Source organism: Oncorhynchus mykiss, chromosome 11 (genome assembly GCF_013265735.2).
Source record: "Oncorhynchus mykiss isolate Arlee chromosome 11, USDA_OmykA_1.1, whole genome shotgun sequence".
NCBI lineage: Eukaryota > Metazoa > Chordata > Actinopteri > Salmoniformes > Salmonidae > Oncorhynchus > Oncorhynchus mykiss.
This window is the reverse complement of record NC_048575.1, coordinates 74,276,586-74,286,585: the sequence shown is the minus strand read 5'-3', so window position 1 is coordinate 74,286,585 and position 10,000 is coordinate 74,276,586. Positions and strand designations below refer to the sequence as shown.

The window sequence follows — 10,000 nt, the reverse complement described above, 5'->3', positions numbered from 1 at the left end:
CACATCAGGGGATGTGAGACTGTGGGACACCCTCCACTAGGACTCTGCACCCCCCTTCCTGAGGCTCACTTCCTGAGGCCCAGCCCCCTTGACTGCAGACCTCAGCCCCAGACCTCACATCAGTCACGTCTGGTGTGGCTTCCTATGGCCATGGTGATTGGGGGTCCTCAACTCTCCAGTCAAGTTAATGGCTATTCCACTGGCTAGCCTTTTCTGGGAATTGTACAGAAAACGTTTTGCTTTCACAAGACTTGGAAATAACAGTTTCAGGGTGTGATTAGCAAGACACACATTCCACATTAGCAAGCTAGCTGGGCAAAAGGTTCCACGTGACTCTGGCTGCTGCATCTGGTACTCTGGTCTTGGATCTTGGACCTGCTACTCATGCAAGTCCAGGATTAGTTTCAGCCAGAGTTTGTTTGTGTTTCACACATGATTTGCAGCACATAGCAGGGTTCCAGATCTCTGGGAGGGTCCACACACCCTGGCTCTGAGCCTGGAGAGCCCCACCTTAGCTGCTGGGCTAGACGTCCGGCTGGACCAGCCTGATGACGGGCTACTGGAGGACCCTCTGCCAGGCCACGCTGCTCAAACCTGTATCTCTCTCTCAATTCAATTCAATTTCAATTCAAAGGGCTTTATTGGCAATGGAAACATATGATTACATTGTCTCTCTTTCTCTCTCTCACTCTCTCACTCTTTCTCTCTCTCTGTCTCTCTTTCTCTCACTCTCTCACTCTTTCTTTCTCTCTCTCGGTCTCTCTCTCTCTCTCTCTCTCTCTCTCTCTCTATCTGTCTCTCTCTCTGTCTCTCTTTCTCTCTCTCAATCTCTCTTTCTTTCTCTCTCTCTCTCTCTCTCTCTCTCTCTCTCTCTCTCTCTCTCTCTGTCTGTCTCTCTCTCTTAGCTTGATCATTTTAAAGAGGATTATGATAGAATCCCCTGATGCAATGAAACGGTGTCTACATTGATCCAGTCTGCTGTTGTGATTTCTCATATTTGAATTCCTCTATCTGTCACAGTCAATCCATTATATACCATATTAGTTCATTAGCAGTGCAACTGGACTTTTCATATGTGAGGTACTTCACTGTCACATGGAGTGAGAAGTCTAATCAGCAGGCTGAATAAATTATTAACTTTTCTAACAGTGGCTCTGGACACAGGAGGAGTCTATGGTCCTAGTACCAGGGGCTGAGGGGAGAGGAGTAGACAGTAGCCCCACGGTGACACTCTCTGCTGGGGAGACAGTGTACCTGCTGTCCCCTGAGGACCTGGAGCCCCGGGTGCTCCATACCATCTACGGCCTCCCAATCATCTGTCTGGACGCCTCAGTGACACACGCTGCCCTGGGGGTCAAGAGCTGTGGATGGGCCATGAACAATGGAGGCAAGGTAGGTGAATCAACATGTAATTGATTACAGTCTTTTGACAGGGTCGTATTCATTAAGGAATTCATTGAAACATGACAGACAATGAGGGTTTCTAATGAATACAACCCCGGTGTTGTTTTTGATCTACTGTACCTGGAGTTAGGAACAGGGTTACATTAAGGTAGGTATGCCAAAGCTAAGCACTAAGCAAATACTGAAGCCCAAACCATTATTTTTCTGAGTGCTCAACACATTTGGACGGCTATAAATTGGCCAACCTTTAATGTTTGTTTTTACTGATATAATTATAGGGCTGAATGGAAACCCGAAGTGAATAGCATCCCTATCGTCACCCCAAACCTGCATCTCTCTGAGTCTGAGTAGCAAAACACCCATCTGAGTCTGAGTAGCAATGCACTAATCTGAGTCTGAGTAGCAATGCGCTAATCTGAGTCTGAGTAGCAATACACTAATCTTGGTCTGAGTAGCAATGTACTAATCTGAGTCTGAGTAGCAATATACCCATCTGAGTCTGAGTAGCAATACACTAATAAGTCTGAGTAGCAATACACTAATCTGAGTCTGAATCTGAGTAGCAATACACAAATCTGAGTCTGAGTAGTGTCATGACGTTGCCCTCTTTGGGTACAGCAAGCCCATCCCCCTCTCCCCGCCTCCCCCTGCCTCCTTTAACTAGCTGCTGTGGTCAGAGAGAGGTTGTAAATTCCTGAGAAGACCCTGCCTCATGGCCAAACAGTATAAGAGACAGAGTGAATTTTCATAGAGAACAAAGGAATTTCCTCCACCTCACAGAACTTGAGGTCCGAACAAATGTCATGTTCCCGGACAAGGTATAAAAGATCGGTGAAAAATCCAGCTACGAACTGGTCCGTTTGTCACATTTTGGGGAAGCTCATGAGAGACGGTGTGGCCACATTGCCATAACGTTGTTTATATAATAGCCTCAGATATGAGGTTTACATCTAATTGTTGTATAAGATTAATGAATGAGTATAATACTGTTTGTAAAATTGTTTGATGTGATTTTGGACTGTTTAATGAAGGAAACTCCAATTCCCTTTTGAGCTTAACTAAATCAGAGGATCGCCCCTGTTCCCAGTTAGGGTCAGGCATCCTGGGACAGCCCTTTTCTGCAATTCCGAATAAAACCCAACTTTGAGAAATGATCACCAGACCCTGTTTCTCTCAATCACGGTAATACAAAGGTTGTAGACCATTGCTGAATCTTTTAACCATACCACGTGGTTAAACTCTTAGACTATCGACACCGACAGAATAAGAACAAGTCTTTGATATAATTACTAGTCTGCAACTAGGAATTCGGTATCATTGAACGCAAAGAACGACAACCGCCGAAACATCCATTCTACAACAACATGAATGAATGTCACTCTGAACTATCCACTATAACCACGACAGAGAGAGAGCGGGAGAGAGACGGACAATTCTACAAAAGAAACAACTTTTCACCAGCGATCAAGACGACACACTGAGTGTAAATATATATATTGATTGCAATTGTTCCCGAATGAGTGAGCGTTCATGTGCAAAGGATTAGCATTTCAATTGTTATAATTATTAACTCTGTAGTGACTTCTCAGCTGACCCCCACTTCCCTTTTTATCCACCAAGATGCCGGTTTAGCACACTAGGGCACGTTTCTTGTAACCATATTGACTTTGTTTGTTTGTTTATGCCTTTCTGTGAATTACTTAGTTAGTAATAAATAAATTATTTAAGACAATTGATGTATGGATGACTCATAGTGAAGACTGGGTTCGTGCAGATAACCAACAATTTACAACGTTTGGAATGAACTAACGTGAGGTAAAGTAAATAATTCATTAATCAGAAGACTATGGATCAGATATGAAAATATCTGAAAAGTTATTTTCGGAAATGATAACTTTTTAAATCTGAAAATTTTCCTTGGTGCCCCGACTTCCTAGTCAATTACAGTTACATGATTAATCAGTTTAATCGCGTAATAATAATTACAGAGAATCTTTGATAAAAACTAAGTCTTCAATTTAATGATAGTAAAGACACGACAGTAGCAATATACCCACCTGAGTCTATTAACAGTCTCTGGAACCCCAACAGGGAGGTGCACGCCAGTCTGGGGAATCTGGGACAGTCGCTGGGTATTGTGGGTATAGAAATAGCTGAACCACTCCTACTGGGCCTTGTTCCTAATTACTGTAGTATTTGGTTTACTCTTTACTCTTGATCCACATGCACACGCACACATACACACACTAAACATGTTGAGTCCATTTCCCAAAGTATCTGCTATTTGTATATAACGTATTATTGTGGTGTATCTAAGGGCCCCTCTCCTAACTGAGGCTAGTACCTTTATTTAGCCCTCTGCTAATTACAGGAAACTGAGTTTATGAAGCTTTTTCTTCGAGCAAAACGCAACAGTGAAGGTACAATGCTGCGTACAGAGCACTCCACACACAGTACTACAATACGTTGAGTTCCCCACAGCTGTGAAGTGAGCTGTAGCCCATTGTGTGTTTGTGTTAATGAGTCTGTTATTAAAGAATGGGAAACAATGTTGTGTATGTTATAGTGAATTTTCCAGTACATATGTGGCAATTATTTATTTCAGAAGGTGTCAGCAAAACTAGTACTCTGTATGTGCTCTAGATCATTGGACACCATTAGATATGCACCTGTCGGTTATTCTTGTAATTGTTATGGCCATCTATGGTTACACCTCTTGGGTCTTTTCCAGAACAGGGGTGTCCCTTTCAGAAGAGTTAGCAAGATGACATGTCAAATCAAATCAAATGTATTTATATAGCCCTTCGTACATCAGCTGATATCTTAAAGTGCTGTACAGAAACCCAGCCTAAAACCCCAAACAGCAAGCAATGCAGGTGTAGAAGCACAGTGGCTAGGAAAAACTCCCTAGAAAGGCCAAAACCTAGGAAGAAACCTAGAGAGGAACCAGGCTATGTGGGGTGGCCAGTCCTCTTCTGGTTGTGCCGGGTGGAGATTATAACAGAACATGGCCAAGATGTTCAAATGTTCATAAATGACCAGCATGGTCGAATAATAATAAGGCAGAACAGTTGAAACTGGAGAAGCAGCACGGCCAGGTGGACTGGGGACAGCAAGGAGTCATCATGTCAGGTAGTCCTGAGGCATGGTCCTAGGGCTCAGGTCCTCCGAAAGAGAGAAAAAGAGAATTAGAGAGAGCACACTTAAATTCACACAGGACACTGAATAGGACAGGAGAAGTACTCCAGATATAACAAACTGACCCTAGCCCTAGGAACAAGGCCCAGTAGGAGTGGTTCAGCTATTTCTATACCCACAATACCCAGCGACTGTCCCAGATCCCAGACTGAAGCCTGAAATGTGGCAAAAGGTCGCAAAGTTCAAGGGGGCCGAATACTTTCGCAAGGCACTGTATGTGCTTTTCCAAATCATGTCAAATCAACTGAATTTACCACCGGTGGAATGCCAATTGTGGACACATCTCTAGGATGGTCAATGGAAACAGGATGCACCTGAGCTCCAATTTGAGGATCCAATTTGGGCTGTAGTTGTAAATCGGTGTCATGCATTTCAGTGTATTTCAAGATAAATATTTGCAAGATGTAGTTTTGTGACAAAAACCCTGTTTGAAAAACCCACTTTGTTAAACACCTTAGTCTGTCTCTCTCTAAATGTTGAATGTTTTGATAGGCACAGATGCTGGTCCTTAAGTAATTAGTCAAGTGACTAGGGACCGGACCTAAATGGAGCCTCTCTCTGCTGGTTAGACATTTCTTTGGCAGAGCAATCCCACTGACATCATTACAATGTTCTCATTCCTGATGATGTTATATTATCACTAAAGCGCCACATATTGGGCCTAGGAGAAAGTTTGAGGGATAACTTTGCTGCAGTGCTTCCTCTCAAGGTTACAGCTAAAGGATTTTTTAAAAATCTTGTAAAATCAAGAGAGATGTCATATACAATGGCAAGAAAAAGTATGTGAACCCTTTGGAAATACCTGGATTTCTGCATAAATTGGTCATAAAATGTGATCTGATCTAGGTCACAACAGTAGACAAACAGTCTGCTTAAACTAATAGCACACAAACAATTATATGTTTTCATGTCTTTATTGAACACACCGTGTAAACATTCACAGTGCAGGTTGGAAAAAGTATGTGAATCCTTGGATTTAATAACTGGTTGACCCTCACTTTGGCAGCAATAACCTCAACGTTTTCTGTAGTTGTGTTACGGTGCGTGAATGAGGACCCAAAAGCGAATTAACGTAAACAGAGCTTCTTTAATAACAAAACAAACGTAGGCTCAGATGGACCGGCAGATTCCGACAGGACAGGACAAGGTAGCAGCAAACATGACGATAGTCTGGTTCAGGCATGAATAACACAAACAAGAATCCGACAAAGACAGAAACAAAAACAGAGAGAGATATAGAGGACTAATCAGAGGGAAAAAGGGAACAGGTGGGAAAAGGGGTGACGAGGTAGTTAGGAGGAGACAAGGAACAGCTGGGGGAAAGAGGGGGAGAAAAGGTAACCTAATAACGACCAGCAGAGGGAGACAGGGTGAAGGGAAAGGACAGAAACAAGACACAACATGACAATACATGACAGTACCCCCCCACTCACCGAGCGCCTCCTGGCGCACTCGAGGAGGAAACCTGGCGGCAACGGAGGAAATCATCGATCAGCGCACGGTCCAGCACGTCCCGAGAGGGAACCCAACTCCTCTCCTCAGGACCGTACCCCTCCCAATCTACTAGGTACTGATGACCACGGCCCCGAGGACGCATGTCCAAAATCCTACGGACCCTGTAGATGGGTGCGCCCTCGACAAGAATGGGGGGGGGGGGGGGGGGGAGACGAGCGGGGGCGCGAAGAACGGGCTTGACACAGGAGACATGGAAGAACGGGTGGACGCGACGAAGATGTCGCGGAAGAAGAAGTCGAACTGCGACAGGATTAATGACCTGAGCAATACGGAACGGACCAATGAACCGCGGGGTCAACTTGCGAGAAGCGGTCTTAAGGGGAAGGTTCTGAGTGGAGAGCCAAACTCTCTGACCGCGACAATATCTAGGACTCTTAGTTCTACGCTTATTAGCAGCCCTCACAGTCTGCGCCCTATAACGGCAAAGTGCAGACCTGACCCTCTTCCAGGTGCGCTCGCAACGTTGGACAAAAGCCTGAGCGGAGGGGACGCTGGACTCGGCGAACTGAGATGAGAACAGCGGAGGCTGGTACCCGAGGCTACTCTGAAAAGGAGATAGCCCGGTCGCAGACGAAGGAAGCGAGTTGTGGGCGTATTCTGCCCAGGGGAGCTGTTCTGACCAAGACGCAGGGTTGCGAAAAGAAAGACTGCGTAAGATGCGACCAATAGTCTGATTGGCCCGTTCTGCTTGACCGTTAGACTGGGGGTGAAAGCCGGAAGAGAGACTGACGGAAGCCCCAATCAAACGGCAAAACTCCCTCCAAAATTGAGACGTGAATTGCGGACCTCTGTCCGAAACGACGTCTGACGGAAGGCCATGAATTCTGAAAACATTCTCGATGATGATTTGTGCCGTCTCTTTAGCAGAAGGAAGCTTAGCAAGGGGAATAAAATGAGCCGCCTTAGAGAACCTGTCGACAACCGTAAGAATAACAGTCTTCCCCGCTGACGAAGGCAGTCCGGTGACAAAATCTAAGGCGATGTGAGACCACGGTCGAGAGGGAATGGGAAGCGGCCTGAGACGGCCGGCAGGAGGGGAGTTACCGGACTTAGTCTGCGCGCAGACCGAACAAGCAGCCACGAAGCGACGCGTGTCATGCTCCCGGGTGGGCCACCAAAAACGCTGGCGAATGGAAGCAAACGTACCCCGAACGCCAGGGTGGCCGGCTAACTTGGCAGAGTGAGCCCACTGAAGAACGGCCAGACGAGTAGGAACGGGAACGAAAAGAAGGTTCCTAGGACAAGCGTGCGGCGACGGAGTTTGAGTGAGTGCTTGCTTTACCTGCCTCTCAATTCCCCAGACAGTCAACCCGACAACACGCCCCTCAGGGAGAATCCCCTCGGGGTCAGTGGAGGCTACTGAAGAACTGAAGAGACGAGATAAAGCATCAGGCTTGGTGTTCTTAGAGCCCGGACGATAAGAAATCACGAACTCGAAACGAGCGAAAAACAGCGCCCAGCGCGCCTGACGCGCATTAAGTCGTTTGGCAGAACGGATGTACTCAAGGTTCCTATGGTCAGTCCAAACGACAAAAGGAACGGTCGCCCCCTCCAACCACTGTCGCCATTCGCCTAGGGCTAAGCGGATGGCGAGCAGTTCGCGGTTTCCCACATCATAGTTACGTTCCGACGGCGACAGGCGATGAGAAAAATACGCGCAAGGGTGGACCTTGTCGTCAGAGAGGGAGCGCTGAGAAAGAATGGCTCCCACGCCCACCTCTGACGCGTCAACCTCGACAACGAACTGTCTAGTGACGTCAGGTGTAACAAGGATAGGTGCGGATGTAAAACGATTCTTGAGGAGATCAAAAGCTCCCTGGGCGGAAACGGACCACTTAAAGCACGTCTTGACAGAAGTAAGGGCTGTGAGAGGAGCTGCCACCTGACCGAAATTACGGATGAAACGACGATAGAAGTTCGCGAAGCCGAGAAAGCGCTGCAGCTCTACGCGTGACTTAGGGACGGGCCAATCAATGACAGCTTGGACCTTAGCGGGATCCATCTTAATGCCTTCAGCGGAAATAACAGAACCGAGAAATGTGACGGAGGAGGCATGAAAAGAGCACTTCTCAGCCTTCACAAAAAGACAATTCTCTAAAAGGCGCTGGAGGACACGTCGAACGTGCTGAACATGAATTTGGAGTGACGGTGAAAAAATCAGGATATCGTCAAGGTAAACGAAAACAAAGATGTTCAGCATGTCTCTCAGGACATCATTGACTAATGCCTGAAAGACAGCTGGAGCGTTAGCGAGGCCGAAAGGAAGAACCCGGTATTCAAAGTACCCTAACGGAGTGTTAAACGCCGTCTTCCACTCGTCCCCCTCCCTGATGCGCACGAGATGGTAAGCGTTACGAAGGTCCAACTTAGTGAAAAACCTGGCTCCCTGCAGGATCTCGAAGGCTGAAGACATAAGAGGAAGCGGATAACGATTCTTCACTGTTATGTCATTCAGCCCTCGATAATCTATGCAGGGGCGCAGGGACCCGTCCTTCTTCTTAACAAAAAAAACCCCCGCTCCGGCGGGAGAGGAGGAGGGGACTATGGTACCGGCGGCAAGAGCTACAGACAAATAATCTTCGAGAGCCTTACGTTCGGGAGCCGACAGAGAGTATAGTCTACCCCGGGGGGGAGTGGTTCCCGGAAGGAGATCAATACTACAATCATACGACCGGTGTGGAGGAAGAGAGGTGGCCCTGGACCGACTGAACACCGTGCGCAGATCGTGATATTCCTCCGGCACCCCTGTCAAATCACCAGGCTCCTCCTGTGAAGAAGAGACAGAGGAAACAGGAGGGATAGCAGACATTAAACATTTCACATGACAAGAGACGTTCCAGGAGAGGATAGAATTACTAGACCAATTAATGGAAGGATTATGACAAACTAGCCAGGGATGGCCCAAAACAACAGGTGTAAAAGGTGAACGAAAAATTTAAAAAGAAATGGTTTCGCTATGATTACCAGAAACAGTGAGGGTTAAAGGTAGCGTCTCACGCTGAATCCTGGGGAGAGGACTACCATCCAGGGCGAACAAGGCCGTGGACTCCCTTAACTGTCTGAGAGGAATGTCATGTTCCCGAGCCCAGGTCTCGTCCATAAAACAGCCCTCCGCCCCAGAGTCTATTAAGGCACTGCAGGAAGCTGACGAACCGGTCCAGCGTAGATGGACCGACAAGGTAGTGCAGGATCTTGAAGGAGAGACAGGAGTAGTAGCGCTCACCAGTAGCCCTCCGCTTACTGATGAGCTCTGGCTTTTACTGGACATGAAGTGACAAAATGACCAGCAGAACCGCAATAGAGACAGAGGCGGTTGGTGATTCTCCGTTCCCTCTCCTTAGTCGAGATGCGGATACCTCCCAGCTGCATAGGCTCAGCACCCGAGCCGGCAGAGGAAGATGGTAGTGATGCGGAGAGGGGGGCAACGGAGAACGCGAGCTCCTTTCCACGAGCTCGGTGACGAAGATCAACCCGTCGCTCAATGCGAATAGCGAGTTCAATCAAGGAATCCACGCTGGAAGGAACCTCCCGGGAGAGAATCTCATCCTTTACCTCTGCGCGGAGACCCTCCAGAAAACGAGCGAGCAAAGCCGGCTCGTTCCAGCCACTGGAGGCAGCAAGAGTGCGAAACTCAATAGAGTAGTCTGTTATGGATCGATTACCTTGACATAGGGAAGACAGGGCCCTGGAAGCCTCCTCCCCAAAAACAGATCGATCAAAAACCCGTATCATCTCCTCCTTAAAGTCCTGATACTGGTTAGTACACTCAGCCCTTGCCTCCCAGATTGCCGTGCCCCACTCACGAGCCCGTCCAGTAAGGAGAGATATGACGTAGGCGACACGAGCAGTGCTCCTGGAGTAAGTGTTGGGCTGGAGAGAAAAC

The 10,000-nt window shown here is 47.4% G+C and overlaps 2 long non-coding RNA genes across 3 annotated transcripts in view; both read left to right on the top strand.

The window, feature by feature from the left end:
• LOC118937383 overlaps positions 1 to 705 on the top strand; it is a 15,087-nt gene extending 14,382 nt beyond the window's left edge. For both annotated transcript variants that reach the window (XR_005034743.1, XR_005034742.1), the window contains one exon: positions 1 to 705. This exon is cut by the window's left edge and continues 3 nt beyond it. This is a non-coding gene — a long non-coding RNA (uncharacterized LOC118937383).
• Positions 706 to 833: 128 nt separating this feature from the next.
• The window catches only part of LOC110536378, a 21,590-nt gene continuing 12,423 nt past the window's right edge, over positions 834 to 10,000 (top strand). Inside the window, exon 1 of the long non-coding RNA XR_005034740.1 lies at positions 834 to 1,392. This is a non-coding gene — a long non-coding RNA (uncharacterized LOC110536378). The remainder of the gene's footprint in view (positions 1,393 to 10,000) is intronic.